Source organism: Henckelia pumila, chromosome 3 (genome assembly GCF_033568475.1).
Source record: "Henckelia pumila isolate YLH828 chromosome 3, ASM3356847v2, whole genome shotgun sequence".
In the NCBI taxonomy this organism is placed as follows: Eukaryota; Viridiplantae; Streptophyta; class Magnoliopsida; order Lamiales; family Gesneriaceae; genus Henckelia; species Henckelia pumila.
This window is the reverse complement of record NC_133122.1, coordinates 170,933,299-170,957,290: the sequence shown is the minus strand read 5'-3', so window position 1 is coordinate 170,957,290 and position 23,992 is coordinate 170,933,299.

The following is a 23,992-nucleotide window of genomic DNA, read 5'->3' as shown; positions in this document are numbered from 1 at the left end:
TACTCTGCTCTTGTTGTATATCCCTTGAACTGATGGACGAACTGTTCTTCAATCAGGTCCACGAACAGAGATTTAATCCCTCTGATAGATTGCACTAGAAAATCTATCAGAAGTTTCTACGAAGAGAATTAACGAATTTGATCCGTTAAACCAGACTGCAAATTCAAAATTCACAGGCTGGAATTTTCGACAGAGAGAGGGAGGGGGCGGCGGCCACTGTGTAAAAACAGCTAGGGTTTTCAAAAATATTTTGTGACCTCTGTTCTGTAATTTCTGTACTGCAATAACTTATTTATAATGTGGGCTGCTAACAGCTTAGGGCCCACTAGTCATAAGTTCAAGCCTGACAAGCAAAGCCCGCATGTTCAGAAATTAATATAAAATTCACCGTGACTCAGATTGATAAACCAATTTCACCAATGTTCACAGAAACCATTTCTGCATCTTTTAGAGTCAAGATAAATTTTCTGAATCCGAATTCAGTGATTTCCAAAAATGCCCATCCCTATGTCATTTTAGGAAATCTTACTCCTCTACTCTTAAATAAGAAGTCCAACTTCTTTGTTCATTAAATTTAACTCTTTAAATTTAACTATCTCAACGGGGATTAAAAATCCATTACTCTGTGTGACCCTCAATGGTTCAGGGATACAGCTAGCCGTGGGCTCACAACTCCTTGTGACTCGGAACAACAATTTCCGACTTGCCCATCGAATCATGGTATGAGCGCCTAGCAACATCGCCCCATGATTCCCTAGGTATCACTGATAGTGCCTGCAAGAACCAATAGATTTTGGTTAGCGTACAGTACGGTTCCTTCATCCAAATATCCCGATCGAATCAACAACCATTGGTAAATCGAGAGTCGTTCGAGATTCAATAAATATGCAATGCATCTTGAAGATCAAATAGTGACATCGCATGTGCTACTAAGAAACCATTTCTTAAAACACATCATGTACTCTGGCCAGAGATTCGTCACACTAATATCTCCTCAGATTGCATAGGATATCCACACTCGCAAGTATGTGGTGAATCCTTGACAACAAAGCATCGACTCCTATATGTGTTATAACTGTACCCAATCCCGACACCTGATGACCCCAATAGAGTCGGTAAACGAGTCAAAGCACAGTACTAGCATATAGAGTCTCAATGATGTTTCAAGTAGTAAGGACTAATGGTGTACAACCAAAACCGCGGACTTTATCCACTCGATAAGTGATAACCACTTGGAAAGTCCGGATAGGGTAGTTCGATCATTCATCGTATGAATATCCATTTGCATGCTTTGAACATCTCTATGTTCCATACCAATGAAACGTGGTACTCGGCATCGCAAATGCTAGTCTCAATCTCGAGCGATCCTTATCCTTATTTACGGACGGCTCAATCGACTATGAACCATTTAGAATATACAGTGACTATAAGATGTGTTTCATGATAGACATCCCCATGTTCTACCACATCTTACATACACTATAGTATATTCAAGGTCTTTATCAAAACAACAATAGTATATCACAATATAACAATATGAAGAAAAATAAAGTCATTGCTATTAATAAAAGTGTAAATTATATTAAACAAAAGATTGTTTATACAAAGAGTCATCAAAGCCCTTAGCCACAAGTTGGCTCACCGGGCACCCACTCTTTCAATCTCCCACTTGCCCTAAATCCAACTAGTCATACTACATAGACCCATTGCTTCGCGATGTTTGTCAAATAATGGTCCTGGCAAGGGCTTAGTAAGTGGATCAGCGATATTGTCTGCAGAGGCCACTCTTTCGACAGTGATGTCTCCTCTTTCCACGATCTCCCGGATGATGTGGTATTTCCTCAGTACGTGTTTGGATCTTTGATGAGACCTTGGTTCCTTTGCCTAAGCAATGGAACCCGTGTTGTCACAGTACACCGGGACTGGACCAACAACTTCCGGAATAACGCCCAACTCTTGGACGAAATTTCTCATCCAAACGGCCTCTTTAGCAGCAGCTGATGCTGCAATGTATTCTGCCTCAGTGGTGGAATCCGCTGTGGTGTCCTGCTTGGAACTCTTTCAAGAGACAGCACCGCCATTGAGCATGAACACAAATCTAGAGGTTGACTTCGAGTCATCCACGTCACTTTGGAAACTAGAGTCGGTATAGCCTTCCAATTTTAGTTCTCTTCCTCCATATACCATGAACATATTCTTAGTCCTTCGTAAGTACTTAAGAATTTCCTTCACAGCTTTCCAATGCATTTGACCGGGATTAGCTTGATATCTGCTCGTGACACTCAGAGAAAATGCTACATCCGGTCTGGTAGATATCATCCCATACATGATACTACCAATGGCTGACGCATATGGTACATGTGTCATTTTCTCTATCTCTTCATCAGTCTTGGGACACATAGACTTGGATAGAGAAACTCCATGACACATAGGTAGATGTCCTCTCTTGGACCCATCCATTGAAAACCGTTTCAATATGGTGTCGATGTAGGTTGCTTGAGTGAGTCCTATCATTCTCTTAGATCTATCTCTATACATCTGTATCCCTAGAATATAGGATGCCTCACCCAAATCCTTCATCGAGAATCTACCTGATAACCATATCTTTGTTGACTGCAACATCCTTACATCATTCCCAATGAGTAGGATGTCATCAACATAAAGTACTAAGAATGTCACAGCATCCTTAACTACTTTCTTGTACACGCATGGTTCCTCCGGGTTTTTGATGAAACCAAAATCCTTTATTGTTTGATCAAATTTCTGGTTCCAACTTCTTGATGCTTGTTTTAGACCATAGATTGATCTCTGAAGCTTGCATACCTTATGCTCGCTTCCCATGGATGTGTATCCCTCAGGCTGCGTCATATAGATCTCTTTCTTAATGTTTCCATTAAGAAATGCAGTCTTCACATCCATTTGTCATATCTCATAGTCATACCAAGCAGCTATGGCAATAAGGATTCTTTTGGACTTGAATATTGCAACTGGTGAAAAGGTTTCATCATAGTCAACTCCTTGTTTTTGAGTGTAACCTTTCGCCACCAATCGTGCCTTGTAGGTCAATACCTTACCATCAGGCCCAAGCTTTCTCTTGTAGATCCATTTACACCTATTGGAACAATTCCATCGGGAGGATCTACTAAAGACCAAAATTGGTTTGTATGCATCGAATCTATTTCCGGCTGCATAGCTTCAAGCCATAAATTTGAATCCGCATCAGAAATTGCTTCCTTGAAGTTTCTTGGATCACATCCAACATCGGGTTCATCTTGATCCCCTTCAAGAAGAAGACCATATCGAATAGGAGGTCTAGAAGTCCTCTCGGATCTTCTAGGTATAGGCGTGTCTATCAATGGTTCCTGAGGTGTAGGATCATTATTTTATATTTCGGGTTCTTCTCGAATTTCTTCGAGTTCCATCATCTCGCCTTTCTTATCCAATAAGAACTCCTTCTCCAAGAAGGTGGCATTCCTTGAAACAAACACCTTTGTTTCAGCTGGATGATAGAAATAATATCCGATTGAATTCTTTGGATACCCTACAAAATAACATAAGGTGGATTGACTATCCAACTTATCTCCCACTGTCTGCTTCACGTAAGCATGACATCCCCAAATCCTCAAGTACGAATACTTAGGAGCTTTGCCATTCCATAACTCGTATGGTGTTTTATCCACTGCTTTAGTGTGGACGTTGTTCAACAACAATACCGCCGTTTCAAGCGCATAGCCCCAAAACGAATGTGGAAGCTCAGTGAAGCTCATCATGGATCGAACCATGTCCAACAAAGTTCGATTACGATGCTCCGATACACCATTCAGCTGAGGTGTCATAGGAGGAGTCCACTGAGAGAGAATCCCATTCTCTTTCAGATAGTCCAAAAACTCGGTACTCAAGTATTCTCCACCTCGATCCGATCGAAGTGCTTTAATACTTTTACCTAGCTTGTTTTCCACTTCAGCCTTGAATTCTTTGAACTTTTCAAATGCTTCAGACTTATATTTCATTAAATATAAATACCCATACCTAGAATAATCATCAGTAAAGGTAATGAAGTAGGTGTGGCCATATTGAGTACCAATTCTAAATGGACCACAAACGTCTGTATGGATCAAATCCAACAGATTTTGACTACGCTCAGGTTTCCCCTTAAAAGGAGATTTAATCATTTTTCCTTTCAGGCAGGATTCACAAGTAGGTAGAGAGTTAATATCAGATATATCAAACATGCCCTCTCCCACTTGCTTGTTCATCCTCCTTGAGGAAATATGACCTAGCCTAGCATGCCAAAGATTTGCCGGGTTTTGACTATCGATTTTCCTTTTGTTTGTTGTTACCGGTTTATCAACATAATTTATTGGAACGTCTTTTAATTTTAAGTTATATAGATCATTTTCAACTTGTCCATTTCCAATCAAACATTCATTCTTGTAAATATTGCAAATCCCATTCACAAAATTGCAAGAAAAACCATCTCTATCAAGCATAGAAACAGAAATAATGTTTTTAATTAAATCTGGAACAAATAAAACGTCTCTCAGAAGTAACTTAAAATCGTTCTGCAAAATTAAATAAACATCTCCCACAACTTTAGCTTCAACTCTGGAACCATTTCCGAGCCTCAGCTGGGTCTCACCCATTCTAAGCTTGCGACTTCTTGTCATCACCTGCAAATCATTGCAAATGTGAGATCCACATCCAGTATCCAATACCCAAGAAGTAGTGTTAAGTGAAATATTTATTTCAATATAGAACATACCCTTTGCAGTTCGCAACTGCTCTAGATATTCCTTGCAGTTACGTTTCCAATGACCGGGCTTCTTGCAGTAATGGCAAACATCCTTGGACTTTTCCATGTTTGAAGCCTTTGTCTTGTACTTCTTCTCGGGTTCGGTTTTCTTGGGTGGGGCAGAACGTTTCTTACCCTTTGTACTTGGCCCCTTCTTAGCAGAAGAAGAGGAGCCCACCAAGAAAGCCGGTTTATCCTTCTTTAAAGTGGATTCATATGTTACAAGCATATTGACCATCTCTTCAAGGGAGGCCTCTATCTTGTTCATATTGAAATTCACCACAAATCCGTCAAACGAAGAAGGAAGAGATAGAAGTAATAAGTCCACGTTGAGTTCATGCTCCAACACCAAATCAAGCGTTACCAACTTCTGTATGAGCCAAATCACTCGTACCCCATGATCACGGACCGAAGTCCCTTCACGCATGCGACACGTCATTAGCTCTTTTACAGTAGCGAACCTTTCAGCTCTCGATTGAGCCCCAAAAAGTTCCTTGAGTTGTACGTGAATGTCAGCAGCATTCACGGTGTCCTCAAATTGCCTCTGGAGTTCATCAGACATCGAGGCTTGCATATAGCATTTGGCCTTGATATCATGGTCCCACCATGTATCAAGTTTGGCCAACTTTTCCGGACTTACATCAGCTGGTGCTTCCTTCGGAGGAGATTTTTCTAACACGTAGAGCATCTTCTCCGAGGTCAAGACAATCTTCAACTTACGGAACCATTCCGTATAGTTTGCGCCAGTCAGTTTATTTTGTTCGAGGATAGAGAATAGTGATTACGCGAATTCATCTTTATGAAATACTGAAAAGAAACAGACAATTATCAGTGATTGTTTAATTAATTTACTAAGACATAAAATAGGCGAAATTTATTTTATGAATTTCACTTCCACTATTTTAACGATTTCACTACCCTCTAGTGAAAACGGGAAACTATTTTCTTTAGTGGGAACATGGAGTCCAATTGACAAACTATGGTCCCGAATAATATCAGCCAACCATAATTTTCAAAAGGTAGAGCCCAATTGCTTCCAAAGCAACCTCCACGTTTTTACCTCATGTCCAATAAGGGCCCAATAATATGACGCCGTTTATTGTGACATGTCAAGATGACCCATCAATATTAAGTTGTGATGGACGGTCGCCATGTGGATCCCCCAATAATATGAGCCGATCCCATGGGAGTTCCACCCAACTTACAACATGTGTCGATCCAATGTACAGCTTTCCGACGAACGGGCCCCCCCAATAATATGAGCCGGACCGTATCCGCGGGTAGCATCTCATACATTGATCGTTGATGGAAGGTAGGAACATTTAAACAATTTTAAATTTCCTTTATTTATCTTGATATCAATTTTAAATCATATTTGTCTAAAACATGCATACAACTATAATATCATATATTATATAGGATGATCGATTCCATTTCTAATCGACCCGTGGTTGCCAATCACGAGTCTAAGTCCAATCCTAGGTAATATGCAGGTATGCAATGCAATCCTATTACATTGAGCTTCCAATTTACATTTCTTCAGTCTTTATTGTCTGCTGGGCCCACCTCCGTCTTCAAATCTTCATCTCCCACTAAGTCTAATGTATTTACAATAAATAACCATGACAAGTAGGGGATACATTTTAAGGGGTGGGAACGGGCCATAAACCAGGCCCACTTTTATTATATATGACAATTCATATTGGGCCATAAACCAGGCCCATTAATAAATCCAACAACAATAAAAAAAAATGTAAATTCCTAACATACACCTACAAAATTGGTCATGACAATCGATCATCTTTATCCAATAATATTTAATTCAAAATTAATTTATTGGATAACATGCAATGGCAATTTAAATTAAAAGGATAAAATCATATTCCATATATAAAATCTTATTTTACATACAAAATCATATTTTATCTTTTTATCAAATAAAATCATATTTTACATATAAAATCCAATTTTATACATTAAATCATATTTTATCAATATTTCCATAAGATCATATCTTATCATCAATTGTACCAAAAATAATTAATTTCCTAAAATCTGATTTAACGGATAAAATCTATAAATTTTCCAAAAATTCAAATTTATCCAAAAATCAATTTTAAAATTTTCGGACTCGAACAATTCGATCCGACGCCTCGTGGACCAATCAAAAACAATTTTCGATCGGACCAAAAATAGAATTTTAACATATTAAAGTTTAAATTTTAAAATTAAAAATTAATTTTCGCGGGCCGCCCGGGACGCTCCCGGGCTGCCCGCGCCCCAAAGGGGCTCGGGCCGGGCAGCGACGATCGCTGCCCTGGGCAGCGCCGTGCGCTGCGCTGGGCAGCACCGTGCGCTGCCCGGGGCAGCGACCCTCGCTGCCCCCCGGGCAGCGATCCAATCGCTGCCCGTGTTTTTTCCCGAAAAATTTTATTTTAAAAAAATTTATTTTGTTTCAAAAACCGAGGCTTAAAAATTTTTGTACAATCGATTAATTTAATCGCTTGATCTGAGCAACCTGGCTCTGATACCACTGTTGGAGAACGGTGATCAGATCAATCAGGATTGATACCCGGTGCAGCGGAAGTTTAAAATTTTATATGGAACGATTCCATAATGGGTATCAAAACTTTACGATTAAATTGTGTGTGTAAAAATTAAATAACAATTGTAAATTTTTACCTCCAATCTCGAATCGAGATTATGGACACCAACAGATTACTCTGCTCTTGTTGTATATCCCTGGAACTGATGGACGAACTGTTCTTCAATCAGGTCCACGAACAGAGATTTATTCCCTCTGATAGATTGCACTAGAAAATCTATCAGAAGTTTCTACGAAGAGAATTAACGAATTTGATCCGTTAAACCAGACTGCAAATTCAAAATTCACAGGATGGAATTTTCGACAGAGAGAGGGAGGGGGCAGCGGCCACTGTGTAAAAACAGCTAGGGTTTTCAAAAATATTTTGTGACCTCTGTTCTGTAATTTCTGTACTGCAATAACTTATTTATAATGTGGGCTGCTAACAGCTTAGGGCCCATTAGTCATAAGTTCAAGCCTGACAAGCAAAGCCCGCATATTCAGAAATTAATATAAAATTCATCGTGAATCAGATTGATAAACCAATTTCACCAATGTTCACAGAAACCATTTCTGCATCTTTTAGAGTCAAGATAAATTTTCTGAATCCGAATTCAGTGATTTCCAAAAATGCCCATCCCTATGTCATTTTAGGAAATCTTACTCCTCTACTCTTAAATAAGAAGTCCAACTTCTTTGTTCATTAAATTTAACTCTTTAAATTTAACTATCTCAACGGGGATTAAAAATCCATTACTCTGTGTGACCCTCAATGGTTCAGGGATACAGCTAGCCGTGGGCTCACAACTCCTTGTGACTCGGAACAACAATTTCCGACTTGCCCATCGAATCATGGTATGAGCGCCTAGCAACATCACCCCATGATTCCCTAGGTATCATTGATAGTGCCTGCAAGAACCAATAGATTTTGTTTAGCGTACAGTACGGTCCCTTCATCCAAATATCCCGATCGAATCAACAACCATTGGTAAATCGAGAGTCGTTCGAGATTCGATAACTATGCAATGCATCTTGAAGATCAAATAGTGACATCGCATGTGCTACTAAGAAACCATTTCTTAAAACACATCATGTACTCTGGCCAGAGATTCGTCACACTAATATCTCCTCAGATTGCATAGGATATCCACACTCGCAAGTATGTGGTGAATCCTTGACAACAAAGCATCGACTCCTATATGTGTTGTAACTGTACCCAATCCCGACACCTGATGACCCTAATAGAGTCGGTAAACGAGTCAAAGCACAGTACTAGCATATAGAGTCTCAATGATGTTTCAAGTAGTAAGGACTAATGGTGTACAACCAAAACCGCGGACTTTATCCACTCGATAAGTGATAACCACTTGGAAAGTCTGGATAGGGTAGTTCTATCATTCATCGTATGAATATCCATTTGCATGCTTTGAACATCTCTATGTTCCATACCAATGAAACGTGGTACTCGGCATCGCAAATGCTAGTCTCAATCTCGAGCGATCCTTATCCTTATTTACGGACGGCTCAATCGACTAGGAACCATTTAGAATATACAGTGACTATAAGATGTGTTTCATGATAGACATCCCCATGTTCTACCACATCTTACATACACTATAGTATATTCAAGGTCTTTATCAAAACAACAATAGTATATCACAATATAACAATATGAAGAAAGATAAAGTCATTGCCATTAATAAAAGTGTAAATTATATTAAACAAAAGATTGTTTATACAAAGAGTCATCAAAGCCCTTAGCCACAAGTTGGCTCACCGGGCACCCACTCTTTCACTAGGTATAGGCGTGTCCATCATTGGTTCCTGAGGTGTAGGATCATTATTTTGTATTTCGGGTTCTTCTCGAATTTCTTCGAGTTCCATCATCTTGCCTTTCTTATCCAATAAGAATTCCTTCTCCAAGAAGGTGGCATTCCTTGAAACAAACACTTTTGTTTCAGTAGGATGATAGAAATAATATCCGATTGAATTCTTCGGATACCCTACAAAATAACATAAGGTGGATTGACTATCCAACTTATCTCCCACTGTCTGCTTCACGTAAGCAGGACATCCCCAAATCCTCAAGTACGAATACTTAGGAGCTTTGCCATTCCATAACTCTTATGGTGTTTTATCCACTGCTTTGGTGTGGACGTTGTTCAACAACAATACTGCCGTTTCAAGCGCGTAGCCCCAAAACAAAGGTGGAAGCTCAGTGAAGCTCATCATGGATCGAACCATGTCCAACAAAGTTCGATTACGACGCTCCGATACACCATTTAGCTGAGGTGTCATAGGAGGAGTCCACTGAGATAGAATCTCATTCTCTTTCAGATAGTACAAAAACTCGGTACTTAAGTATTCTCCACCTCGATCCGATCGAAGTGCTTTAATAGTTTTACCTAGCTTGTTTTCTACTTCAGCCTTAAATTCTTTGAACTTTTCAAATGATTCAGACTTATATTTCATTAAATATAAATACCCATACCTTGAATAATCATCAGTAAAGGTAATGAAGTAGGCGTGGCCAAATTGAGTACCAATTCTAAATGGACCACAAACATCTGAATGGATCAAATCCGACAGATTTTGACTACGCTCAGGTTTTCCCTTAAAAGGAGATTTAGTCATTTTTCCTTTCAGGCAGGACTCACAAGTAGGTAGAGAGTTAATATCAGACATATCAAACATGCCCTCTCCCACTAGCTTGTTCATCCTCCTTGAGGAAATATGACCTAGCCTAGCATGCCAAAGGTTTGCCGGATTTTGACTATCGATTTTCCTTTTGTTCGTTGTTACCGGTTTATCAACATAATTTATTGGAACGTCTTTTAATTTTAAGTTATATAGATCGTTTTCAACTTGTCCATTTCCAATTAAACATTCATTCTTGTAAATATTGCAAATCCCATTCACAAAATTGCAAGAAAAACCATCTCTATCAAGCATAGAAACAGAAATAATGTTTTTAATCAAATCTGGAACAAATAAAACATCTCTCAAAAGTAACTTAAAATCGTTCTGCAAAATTAAATAAACATCTCCCACAGCTTTAGCTTCAATTCTAGAACCATTTCCGAGCCTCAGCTGGGTCTCACCCATTCTAAGCTTGCGACTTCTTGTCATCACCTGCAAATCATTGCAAATGTGAGATCCACATCCGGTATCCAATACCCAAGAAGTAGTATTAAGTGAAACATTTATTTCAATATAGAACATACCATTCGCAGTTCGTAACTGCTCTAGATATTCCTTGCAGTTACGTTTCCAATGACCGGGTTTCTTGCAGTGATGGCAAACATCCTTGGACTTTTCCATGTTTGAAGCCTTTTTCTTGTTCTTCTTCTCGGGTCCGGTTTTCTTGGGTGGGGCAGAACGTTTCTTACCCTTTGTACTTGGCCCCTTCTTAGCAGAAGAAGAGGAGCCCACCAAGAGAACTGGTTTATCCTTCTTTAAAGTGGTTTCATATGTTACAAGCATATTGACCATCTCTTCAAGGGAGGCCTCTATCTTGTTCATATTGAAATTCACCACAAATCCGTCAAACGAAGAAGGAAGAGAGAGAAGTAATAAGTCCACATTGAGTTCATGCTCCAACACCAAATCAAGCATTACCAACTTCTGTATGAGCCAAATCACTCGTACCCCATGATCACGGACCGAAGTCCCTTCACGCATGCGACACGTCATTAGCTCTTTTACAGTAGCGAACCTTTCAGCTCTCGATTGAGCCCCAAAAAGTTCCTTGAGTTGTACGTGAATGTCAGCAGCATTCACGGTGTTCTCAAATCGCCTCTGGAGTTCATCAGACATCGAGGCTTGCATATAGCATTTGGCCTTGATATCATGGTCCCACCATGTATCAAGTTTGGCCAACTCTTCCGGACTTATGTCAGCTGGTGCTTCCTTCGGAGGAGATTTTTCTAACACGTAGAGCATCTTCTCCGAGGTCAAGACAATCTTCAACTTACGGAACCATTCCGTATAGTTTGCGCCAGTCAGTTATTTTGTTCGATGATAGAGAATAGTGGATTGCACGAATTCATCTTTATGAAATACTGAAAAGAAATAGACAATTATCAGTGATTGTTTAATTAATTTACTAAGACATAAAATAGGCGAAATTTATTTTATGAATCTCACTCCCACTATTTTAACGATTTCACTACCCTCTAGTGAAAACGGGAAACTATTTTCCTTAGTGGGAACATGGAATTCAATTGACAAACTATGGTCCCGAATAATATCAGCCAACCATAATTTTCAAAAGGTAGAGCCCAATTGCTTCCAAAGCAACCTCCACGTTTTTACCTCATGTCCAATAAGGGCCCAATAATATGACGCCGTTTATTGTGACATGTCAAGATGACCCATCAATATTAAGTTGTGATGGACGGTCGCCATGTGGATCCCCCAATAATATGAGCCGATCCCATGGGAGTTCCACCCAACTTACAACATATGTCGATCCAATGTACAGCTTTCAGACGAACGGGCCCCCCAAATAATATGAGCCGGACCGTATCCACGGGTAGCATCTCATACATTGATCGTTGATGGAAGGTAGGAACATTTAAACAATATTTAAATTTCCTTTATTTATCTTGATATCAATTTTAAATCATATTTAAAATGAGGGATTTTAATTTTGAAAATTTGTCTCATCATTTAAAATTTTGTATGCTTGCGGGATTCATACAATTTAGTCTAAAACATGCATACAACGATAATATCATATATTATATAGGATGATCGATTCCATTTCTAATCGACCCGTGGTTGCCAATCACGAGTCTAAGTCCAATCCTAGGTAATATGCAGGTATGCAATGCAATTCTATTACATTGAGCTTCCAATTTACATTTCTTCAGTCTTTATTGTCTGATGGGCCCACCTCCGTCTTCAAATATTCATCTCCCACTAAGTCTAATGTATTTACAATAAATAACTATGACAAGTAGGGGATACATTTCAAGGGGTGGGAACGGGCCATAAACCAGACCCACTTTTATTACATATGACAATTCATATTGGGCCATAAACCAGGCCCATTAATAAATCCAACAACAATAAAAACAAATGTAAATTCCTAACATACACCTACAAAATTGGTCATGGCAATCGATCATCCTTATCCAATAATATTTAATTCAAAATTAATTTATTGGATAACATGCAATGGAAATTAAATTTAAAAGGATAAAATCATATTCCATATATAAAATCTTATTTTACATACAAAATCATATTTTATCTTTTTATCAAATAAAATCATATTTTACATATAAAATCCAATTTTATACACAAAATCATATTTTACTCAATATTTCCATAAGATCATATCTTATCATCAATTGTAACAAAAATAATTAATTTCATAAAATCTGATTTAACGGATAAAATCTATAAATTTTCCAAAAATTCAAATTTATCCAAAAATCAATTTTAAAATTTTCGGACTCGAACAATTCGATCCGATGCCTCGTGGACCAATCAAAAACAATTTTCGATCGGACCAAAAATAGAATTTTAACATATTAAAATTTTAATTTAAAATTAAAAATTAAATTTTCCCGAGCCGCCCGGGACGATCCCGGGCGGCCCGCGCCCCAAAAGGGGTTCGGGCCGGGCAGCCCGTCGCTGCCCCTTGGGCAGCGACGATCGCTGCCCGTGTTTTGCCCGGAAAAAAAAAATTATTTTTAAAAAAAATTATTTTGTTTCAAAAACCGAGGCTTAAAAATTTTTTTGTACAATCGATTAATTTAATAGCTTGATCTGAGCAACCTGGCTCTGATACCACTGTTGGAGAACCGTGTTCAAATCAATCAGAATTGATACCCGGTGCAGCGGAAGTTTAAAAATTTTATATTGAACAATTCCATAATAGGTATCAAAACTTTATAATTAAATTGTGCGTGTAAAAATTAAATAACAATTATAAATTTTTACCTCCAATCTCGAATCGAGATTATGGACACCAACAGATTACTCTGCTCTTGTTGTATATCCCAGGAACTGATGGACGAACAATTCTTCAATCAGGTCCACGAACAGAGATTTAATCCCTCTGATAGATTGCACTAGAAAATCTATCAGAAGTTTCTACGAAGAGAATTAACGAATTTGATCCGTTAAACCAGACTGCAAATTCAAAATTCACAGGCTGGAATTTTTCAGAGCAGAGAGGGGAGAAAGGGGGCGGCCACTTTTTAAAAAAACAGCTAGGGTTTTTCGAAAATTGTGAGCCTCTGTTGTATAATTTCTGTACTGCAATAACTTATTTATAATGTGGGCTGCTAACATCTTAGGGCCCATTAGTCATAAGTTCAAGCCTGACACGCAAAGCCCGCATGTTTAGAAATTAATATAAAATTCATCGTGACTCAGATTGATAAACCAATTTCACCAATGTGCACAGAAACCATTTCTGCATCTTTTAAAGTCAAGATAAATTTTCTGAATCCGAATTCAGTGGTTTCCAAAAATGCCCATCCCTATGTCATTTTAGGAAATCTTACTCATCTACTCTTAAATAAGAAGTCCCACTTCTTTGTTCATTAAATTTAACTCTTTAAATTTAACTATCTCTACGGGGATTAAAAATCCATTACTTGTGTGACCCTCAATGGTTCAGGGATACAGCTAGCCGTGGGCTCACAACTCCTTGTGACTCGGAACAACTATTTCCGACTTGCCCATCGAATCATGGTAAGAGCGCCTAGCAACATCGCCCCATGATTCCCTAGGTATCACTGATAGTGCCTGCAAGAACCAATAGATTTTGGTTAGCGTACAGTACGGTCCCTTCATCCATATATCCCGATCGAATCAACAACCATTGGTAAATCGAGAGTCGTTCGAGATTCGATAACTATGCAATGCATCTTGAAGATCAAATAGTGACATCGCATGTGCTACTAAGAAACCATTTCTTAAAACACATCATGTACTCTGGCCAGAGATTCGTCACACTAATATCTCCTCAGATTGCATAGGATATCCACACTAGCAAGTATGTGGTGAATCCTTGACAACAAAGCATCGACTCCTATATATGTCGTAACTGTACCCAATCCCGACACCTGATGACCCCAATAGAGTCGGTAAACGAGTCAAAGTACAGTACTAGCATATAGAGTCTCAATGATGTTTCAAGTAGTAAGGACTAATGGTGTACAACCAAAACCGCGGACTTCATCCACTCGATAAGTGATAACCACTTGGAAAGTCTGGATAGGGTAGTTCGATCATTCATCGTATGAATATCCATTTGCATGCTTTGAACATCTCTATGTTCCATACCAATGAAACGTGGTACTCGGCATCGCAAATGCTAGTCTCAATCTCGAGCGATCCTTATCCCTATTAACGGACGGCTCAATCGACTAGGAACTGTTTAGAATATACAGTGACTATAAGATGTGTTTCATGATAGTCATCCCCATGTACTACCACATCTTACATACACTATAGTATATTCAAGGTCTTTATCAAAACAACAATAGTATATCACAATATAACAATATGAAGAAAGATAAAGTCATTGCCATTAATAAAAGTGTAAATTATATTAAACAAAAGATTATTTATACAAAGAGTCATCAAAGCCCTTAGCCACAAGTTGGCTCACCGGGCACCCACTCTTTCAGAATCTTGGCGACAACTTGCCCTTAAGTCCAAATCTCATCTCTCTCCAAAAAGGTGAAACCTTTAGAAAGACATGCTCTCCTGGATCAAGCTAGAATGGTCAATGATGCTTGTTAATGTAACTATCCTGCCGATCTTGAGCAGTCTTAATCCTCCACTGAATCAACTATACCGCATCGGTCATCTGTTGGACTAACTCCGGACCCTCAATCTGACGCTCACCAACCTCGTCCAAAACAAAGGTGTATGAAAGAATCGTCCATACAAAGCCTCGAACGGTGTCATGCCAATGCTGCGACGGTAACTGTTATTATACTCAAACTCAACCAACGCAAGATGGTCATGCCAAGCTGGACCAAAATCCATCACAGTAGCTCTGAGAATATCCTTATGGGTATGAATCGTCCTCTCAAACTTTCCATCAGTCCTCGGATGATAGGCCATACTTAAACTCAAAGTAGTGCTAAGAGCACTTTGGAAACTACCCCAAAACCTAGAGGTAAACCTCGGGTCTCTGTCACTCACAATGCTCAGTGGAATACCATGTAGACAAAAAATCTCTTGCACATAAGACGTGTCATCCTGTCGAAAGTGAAATCCCGGTTATAAGAAAGAAAATGCACGGATTTCAAAAATCGTTCAACAACAACCCAAATTGCATCACAATTCCTGGATGACATAGGCAAGTGGGTGACAAAATCCATAGTTACGTGCTCCCACTTCCACTCAGGAATATCCAAACTCTGAAGAAAACCTCCTGGTCATCGGAATTCTGCCTTGACCTGTTGACACACAAGGCATCGAGACATGAACTGATACACGATGCACTTCATTTATTTCTGTTGTGAAATTTCCTCGCAAGTGTACGAGTGTCAAGTTTTAATATAGTGAATAATTTAGATATCGATCCCACAGGGAGTAAAATGAAAATATTTAGTACTTGTAATTAAAATAGTCTAAACTTTATCTAGAAAATCAAACTTTGAGAATTTTGCAATAAAATAAATAATCAGATGATTTAAAATAGCACGCACACAACTTTCAGGAATAATCAATCAGAGAATAACGGTCTAGAGGTATAGATTTCACCTGGTTTCAACAACAATCAATCCTAATTAATTAATCTTCATGAATTCCAATCAATTAATAGCCAAGAACACTTACGTATATTATTTCCCTCTCCCGAGCAACAAATAATGTTTATCAACTACAATTAAATTCCAATATCTCTATTAAGAATTTATTGCAGTGATCTATCACAAAACAATTTTCTTTTTAAAAGCTCTGTTAAAATCATACACTCTCCCGAGCTGTATAAATAATTAACAGTGTAGTTTCTAATGTCCTATTCAAAATCCCCTCTCCCGAGCAATGATTTCAAATAAATATAGCAAATCAATTATTGATCAGATAATTGAAAAGAAAATCAATTCTAGAAAAAACAATTAATCTAGAAGAAACTCAATTCAATAAAATCAAAAATTCATGAAAGTGTCTACACCAGGTTCCATCCGACCTCTAGACTATAAAAATTAGTTCATAATAAAATTTTGAAAACAATAAATAATAAATCCAAACATGTTCAGAATTAAATAAAAGATAAAAAAACAAATCCGTCGTCGATGCCGTGTTCGGACTATCAAACTCCGTCTTCGTTCTTCAGTTAAGCTCCAGAAAATCTCCAGCAAATCACGATCAATTCTCTGATATTCTGTATGTGTATTGTGGCGGCTCTCCCCTCCTCTCCTCTGATAAAAATTCATTTTTATATTGCATACAAAAGCCCACAAAATCAAGCCCAAGAATTAATTACCCGAAATAATAAAACTTTCCAAACAGCTACAGGGTGGGCGCTCTAAGAACGGCGCGGGCGCGCCTTCAACTCGTAATTTTCAATTCTCAGATTTCAGAAACATTGTGCGATTGCTCTTGAATAGACGCTAACAACAAGCGCTAAAGATTGGTCCATTAAAGAAAGCCCAACACTATTCCTTCTTCTTTTCTGATCGTTTCTTTTCTTTTTTCTTTTATTCTTTCTTCTTTTTCTTCTTTTTCTTCACAAATTCTCATTTTTCATCACTTTTCCAAATAAATTCAATAATTCTCTGCAAGCACAAAAACAACAAAACACCCACATAAATCTGCTCGAAACAAACAATTAATAATTAAAATCATATATAAATTAAGTGTATAAAATACACTTATCAAATACCCCCAAACTTAGATTTTTGCTAGTTCCGAGCAAAACTATTAAATTCCAAAAACGCATTCTCTCAAAAACCAACAAGAATAGTCAAGAAATATTATGGAACAATGGCCTCATCAATGATTTCAAAAAAATATCAAATCCAATCATATCCAACCTACTAACACTTGAAAGTTTCAGCCAGAACAAAATAACCGCATAACTCACAATCTCCGCAACTCACGTTTCGAAACACCTTCATCCGAATTCAATTCAAACATTCATAGATCATGAGGTCTTTTCAAGGTAGCAATAGGATCAAAAATAGGATATAAATCAAAAACACTCACAAATAGATAAATGCAACGAATAAACGTGTAAGTGTTTAGATCAAAATTCATAATCATTAAAAGCATCAATCAACAGTCCATAGGCTAAATTCTCGCAAATCTTCTCCACTAGTATATTGGGCAACTGAGACTCCGTCAATAGGACTTATTCAGCTTATAATGTAAGGCCTGGCTCATGGCTACAAAGGAAGGATAAGAATTCAAAAATAAGGAGTAATTTATATTTATACTCAATTACGACTCCTTTTTCATTCACAATTTCACTTCTATTTCCCTTCATTTCATTTCTCAACTTTTTCACAACTCTCTCACAAATTTTTTCTTTCTTTCACAACTTTTTCAACCACATTTTTCAACTCTTTTTTCTACTACCTCTTTTCATCTTTTCAATTCATCCACCACACCAATCCTTTTTCTCACAAATAAAACTAGGAGCATAAAACATTTTAACATTCAAATTACTCCCTTAAAGGTAGAAAATAGTGTATAAGCTATTCAGGTAGTCAATGTAGGACCTTGAAATAATGACGAATGGGGGTTTAATCACACGTTTACACGCATGCCATTCGATTTTCAATAAATCTCAAACAAGGTACTAGGGATAAAATATTAACAAGTAGCTTGAAAGGCTCAAACGAATTCCGAAAAATTGCCTAAATCATTTCTAATCTCAGTTTTGCCCGTATTTCGCCTCGAAGAGTATTCGAACTAGTTCTAGACAAGTCTCAATCCACAATAAAATTATACAAATCTCAATCAGTGCAGAAAAGAATAATCATCAGTAGTAAACGATGATTTTCACAAAAATTTCAGATTTTCTCGTACCTCAATGTACTAATATACGTGTAGGCTCAAATAGGCAACAAAAGATCAAATTTTTTCAATAAAATCAGGCCCAAAAATTCAAACAATGCCTCAATCATATCTATGTCTGTATGTCTCAAAAATCATATTCAAGTATTAATCACAGAGTATATAGGAAATTGTTTATTCAATTGGTTCCATTTTTTTCAAAAAATATTTGTCAGATAGGCAGACAATCATGGATTTCAGTTATAGCACAAAAATATTTTTCATCTGCCATGCATCCAATATTTCTCAACTTCTTTTAAATTCAACTCAACTCAACCAAAAACAACTAAACTCAACAAAAATTTTATCTATGAAATTCAAAACTCAACTTTCAACCAAACAACTAAATCAAACATTGATTCACCCCCCCAAACTTAATGTAATCATTGTTCCTAATGATTAAAAATAATAAAAAGAACAAGAGACTCATACCTTCGACACCGAGCATCAGGAACCGGCATTATCAAAATTTCCACTAAAATAACTCGCAACCTCAAGACCATTTGAGAGATTCTAGAGATACACGAGTGAACATCCAATTTATCCTGAAAAAAATACATGCACATGAATAAAACACAAACCTAAAGCCCAAAGAATTCAAGACAATATATAGCGCTGGAATGTATAGAGGAAGAAAGAAAAAAAAAATAAAAAATGAGTGCGCATAGGAAATGTGGCTGTAGGAACTCGATGCGGCATAGAAGTGAGCCTTGGAGAGACTGTTTGAAGTGCAAGCTGCGCATGGTAATGAGCAGGTGGGATTGTTTTCTTCTGTGGCTTGCAAGTGCCCATAATGAAGCAGGTTTTCTTGCGCATTTGCTCAAGAGGAGGCACGGTTGAGGATCTGGTATGCACAAGGTAAAGGAGTTGGCTAGTGGACAGCGGGAAATCTTGATTGCGCAGAGTTGCTTGTGTGTTTGCTCTTCTTCTGCGCTAACGAGGAGGATTGTTTGCGTATGGAATTGTTCAAATGAGAGTTGTTGGCGCAAGGTAGGGAAAAGTGGTGAAGTGCATGGAGGTGTTGCTGCATGGAGGCTCAAGCATGGTGCGCTGTTGAGGGTTGTGGAGTAGCGCGATAGCACAAGGAAATGGGTTATGGAGGAATCACGATAGCGCTAAGTTAAGCGCTGATGGATTGTCTTCTGCGCAAGGTGTTGTGCTGATGGTGTTACGCTGATAGGGAGTCCAGAAGCGCGTTAGCGCAAGATAGAGAAGGGCTGGAGCGCGATAGCGCTTATGGGAGGCGCAGTTGGAGCTCATTTGCGCTAGAAGTAGCGCTGTTCAGTAGTGCGATGGCGCAAGGTGTAGCGCTGTTCGTGCATCAGTGCTATGAAGGGGAGGCGCGGGCGCTCGAATGGAGTGGCGCGGGCGCGCCTTTAAGTCGCAAAACAACTCCAATTTCGTCCAGGTAAGGCGCGGGCGCTCAGATAAATAGGGCGGGCGCGCCGTCTGCTCGACTTTGAGATTTCTAGAGCCTGAAAAATTTTGAAAATTAAGAAAAATTAAGCTCAAAAAATTTGAAAAAATAAAATAATAAAAAAAACTTAAAACAATTAAATAAAAAAATTAAATAAACTGAAAATAAAAGCAATTAAAATAAAAGAAAAATGCTTGGGTTGCCTCCCAAGTAGCGTTTGGTTTAAAGTCGTCAGCCCGACTTTCACCGCTGTTAGATCTTCCCCTTCTCTTTCACTCGCCAAATAAATTCCACGAACCGCCTTTTAAATTTTTCTTTTTTCGTGGCCTTCTTTGGTGGTTTTGGCGCTCTCTCGTTCGATAAATCAACCACAATGTCGGCTTTTGAACGACCTTCCAATTTTATAACCGGCTCTATCAAGCATAATTTTTCAATAGGGGTGTTAGATGACTTCATGAATATATTAAAAATTACACTCTCACCGTCCACACCCATCGACAATGCACCTCTCTTCACCTCTATCTTGGCATCAACAGTGGCCAAGAAAGGTCTCCCCAATATCAAGGGCATGTTTGCATCCTCCTCCATATCTAACACAACAAAATACGCTGGAAAAAAAAATTTATCTACTTTTACCAAAACATCTTCAATGATTCCAAGCGGATATGTGATAGATCGATCAGCCAACTGCAACGCGATCATGGTGGGCTTCACCTCACCAAGTCCTAAGCTCCTGAAAACAGACAAGGGCATGAGATTAATGCTAGCTCCTAAATCGCAAAGTGCATTATTAAAATAAGAAGAGCCAATAGTGCAAGGAATAGTAAAACTCCCTAGATCCTTAAGCTTTTGTGGTATCTTCTTTTGGAGTACCGCACTGCACTCTTCCGTTAAATTCACTACCTCATTCTCTAGCAGCCTCCTCTTCTTGGACATCGCCTCTTTGATGAATTTTGCGTAGTTTGGCATTTGCTCCAAAGCTTCAGCAAAGGGGATGTTGATGTGAATTTTCTTGAAAATCTCCAAGAACTTGGAGAACTGCTCGTCCAATTCTTTCTTCTTGAACCTTTGCGGGTATGGAAGTGAAGGCTTGTACATCGGTTTTGGCTCAGATTCAAGCTCCTTCTCTTTCTCCTCAACTTTTTCCTCAAGTTTCTTATCCGCAACAGTAGGAATTTGGACTCCAACATCTTTGGCACTCCGCACTTCGATGGCATTACACTGCTCCTTGGGATTCACCTTAGTATTGCTAGGGAACTGGCCGCGATTGTTGTCTTTCAGTGCATTCGCCAACTGCCCAATACTAGTCTCCATGGATTGCAACACTGCGCCCATGTTGGCCATGTGCGTCTCCAAACTGTCAGTCGAGACTCAGTTCTCGCCATCCTCTTACCTGATTCCTGCACAAAAGTACTAACCACATCCTCCAACGACTGCTTACCCTCATCCTTGTTTGTATTGAATCCCGAAGGATTCAGCACATTTTTATTGTTAGCATACGAAAAATTTTCATGATTACGCAAGCTAGGATGAGAAGTATTTGGGACAGGGTTACCTCTATAGCCTCCATATCCTCGGTAGCCATGAGGATTTATATAATTGACTTGCTCTATGGCCGGTGATCCTTCAACTCCAGTTGAATCTGCAACATTAATTTTATTCAAAGAAGCTACCTGTGTAGTCAGTGCAGATAATTGAGCAGTGATGGATGTGAGAGGATCCACTGCATACACTCCAGCCGGCTTCTTTACTCCTATACGCTCAGATGGCCATTGGAAACTATTGACCGTCATCTCCTCCAACATATCATAAGCCTGAACATGATCCTTCGCAAATATAGTACCTCCAGCAGCAGAATCGACATTCATCCTTGTAGGCGCATTCAGTCCGTTGTAAAACCACTCGATCTGTTCCCAATCTGCAAAATTGTGGTTAGGACAACGTCTTAATAATTCTTTATACCTTTCCCATGCCTCGTATAACTGTTTAGTGTCCATCTGCCGGAAGGTGCTGATCTCGATCTTCAGTTGGGTGGTTTTGGCATGAGGAAAATATTTTGCAAGGAATTTTTCTGCCATCACCTCCCAAGTAGTGATGCTTCCAAGCGGCATTGATTGCAACCAACTTCTGGCTTGATCCCTGAGAGAAAACGGAAACAAGCGTAAGCGTATAATATCCTCAGACACACCATTAATTTTTACCGTATCGGTTATCTCCAAAAAGGTGCGTAGGTGTAGATAAGGATCGGCAGTGGCGCTCCCATTAAATTGGTTCTGTTGAACCATGTTGATCAATGCAGGCTTCAGCTCAAAATTGTTTGCATTGATAGTTCCTCGAGCGATTCCAGAATAGTGAGCCTGGATCGTCGGTCTGAAGTGATCTCTAATAGGCATTAGGGGAGCTTGATTTGCTTCTTGTTCGGCCATTCTTTCAATTTCTTCTCTTCTAGCTCGTCTTAAAGCACGTGCACTGCGCTCAATCTCCGGATCAAACAGTAGAGAATTAGCACTTTGAGATCGTCGCATAGACTGCAATTAAAAATAAGAAAAAATTAATTAGTAACTTAAAAAAAAAATAAATAAAAACTCTAAATTAAAATCTAGACTAATTGGTAACAAGACTAAAAAATAATCAAAATTTACTCCCCGACAACGACGCCAAAAACTTGTTGTGAAATTTCCTCGCAAGTGTACGAGTGTCAAGTTTTAATATAGTGAATAATTCAGATATCGATCCCACAGGGAGTAAAATGAAAATATTTAGTACTTGTAATTAAATAGTCTAAACATTATCTAGAAAATCAAACTTTGAGAATTTTGCAATAAAATAAATAATCAGATGATTTAAAATAGCACGCACATAACTTTCAGGAATAATCAATCAGAGAATAACGGTCTAGAGGTATAGATTTCACCTGGTTTCAACAACAATCAATCCTAATTAATTAATCTTCATGAATTCCAATCAATTAAAAGCCAAGAACACTTACGTATATTATTTCCCTCTCCCGAGCAACAAATAATGTTTATCAACTACAATTAAATTCCAATATCCCTATAAAAAATTTATTGCAGTGATCTATCACAAAACAATGTTCTTTCTAAAAGCTCTGTTAAAATCATACACTCTCCCGAGCTGTATAAATAATTAACAGTGTAGTTTCTAATGTCCTATTCAAAATCCCCTCTCCCGAGCAATGATTTCAAATAAATATAGCAAATCAATTACTGATCAGATAATTGAAAAGAAAATCAATTCTAGAAAAAACAATTAATCTAGAAGAAACTCAATTCAATAAAATCAAAAATTCATGAAAGTGTCTACACCAGGTTCCATCCGACCTCTAGACTATAAAAATTAGTTCATAATAAAATTCTGAAAACAATAAATAATAAATCCAAACCTGTTCAGAATTAAATAAAATATAAGAAACAAATCCGTCGTCGATTCCGTGTCCGGACTATCAAACTCCGTCTTCGTTCTTCAGTTAAGCTCCAGAAAATCTCCAGCAAATCACGATCAATTCTCTGATATTCTGTATGTGTATTGTGGCGGCTCTCCCCTCATCTCCTCTGATAAAAATTCCTTTTTATATTGCGTACAAAAGCCCACAAAATCAAGCCCAAGAATTAATTACCCGAAATAATAAAACTTTCCAAACAGCTACAGGGCGGGCGCTCTAAGAACGGAGCGGGTGCGCCTTCAACTCGTAATTTCCAATTCTCAGATTTCAGAAACATTGCGCGATTGCTCTTGAATAGACGCTAACAACAAGCGCTAAAGATTGGCCCATTAAAGAAAGCCCAACACTATTCCTTCTTCTTTTCTGATCGTTTCTTTTCTTCTTTCTTTTATTCTTTCTTCTTTTTCTACTTTTTCTTCACAAATTCTCATTTTTCATCACTTTTCCAAATAAATTCAATAATTCTCTGCAAGCACAAAAACAACAAAACACCCACATAAATCTGCTCGAAACAAACAATTAATAATTAAAATCATATATAAATTAAGTGTATAAAATACACTTATCAATTTCCACCAAAATCTTGTCCGTAGATCCTTATACATCTTCATACTGCCTAGGTGAACAGAGAATCTACTACGATGAGCTTGCGCCAAGATCTCCTCCCTCAATGTGGAATCATCAGGATCCACCACACAA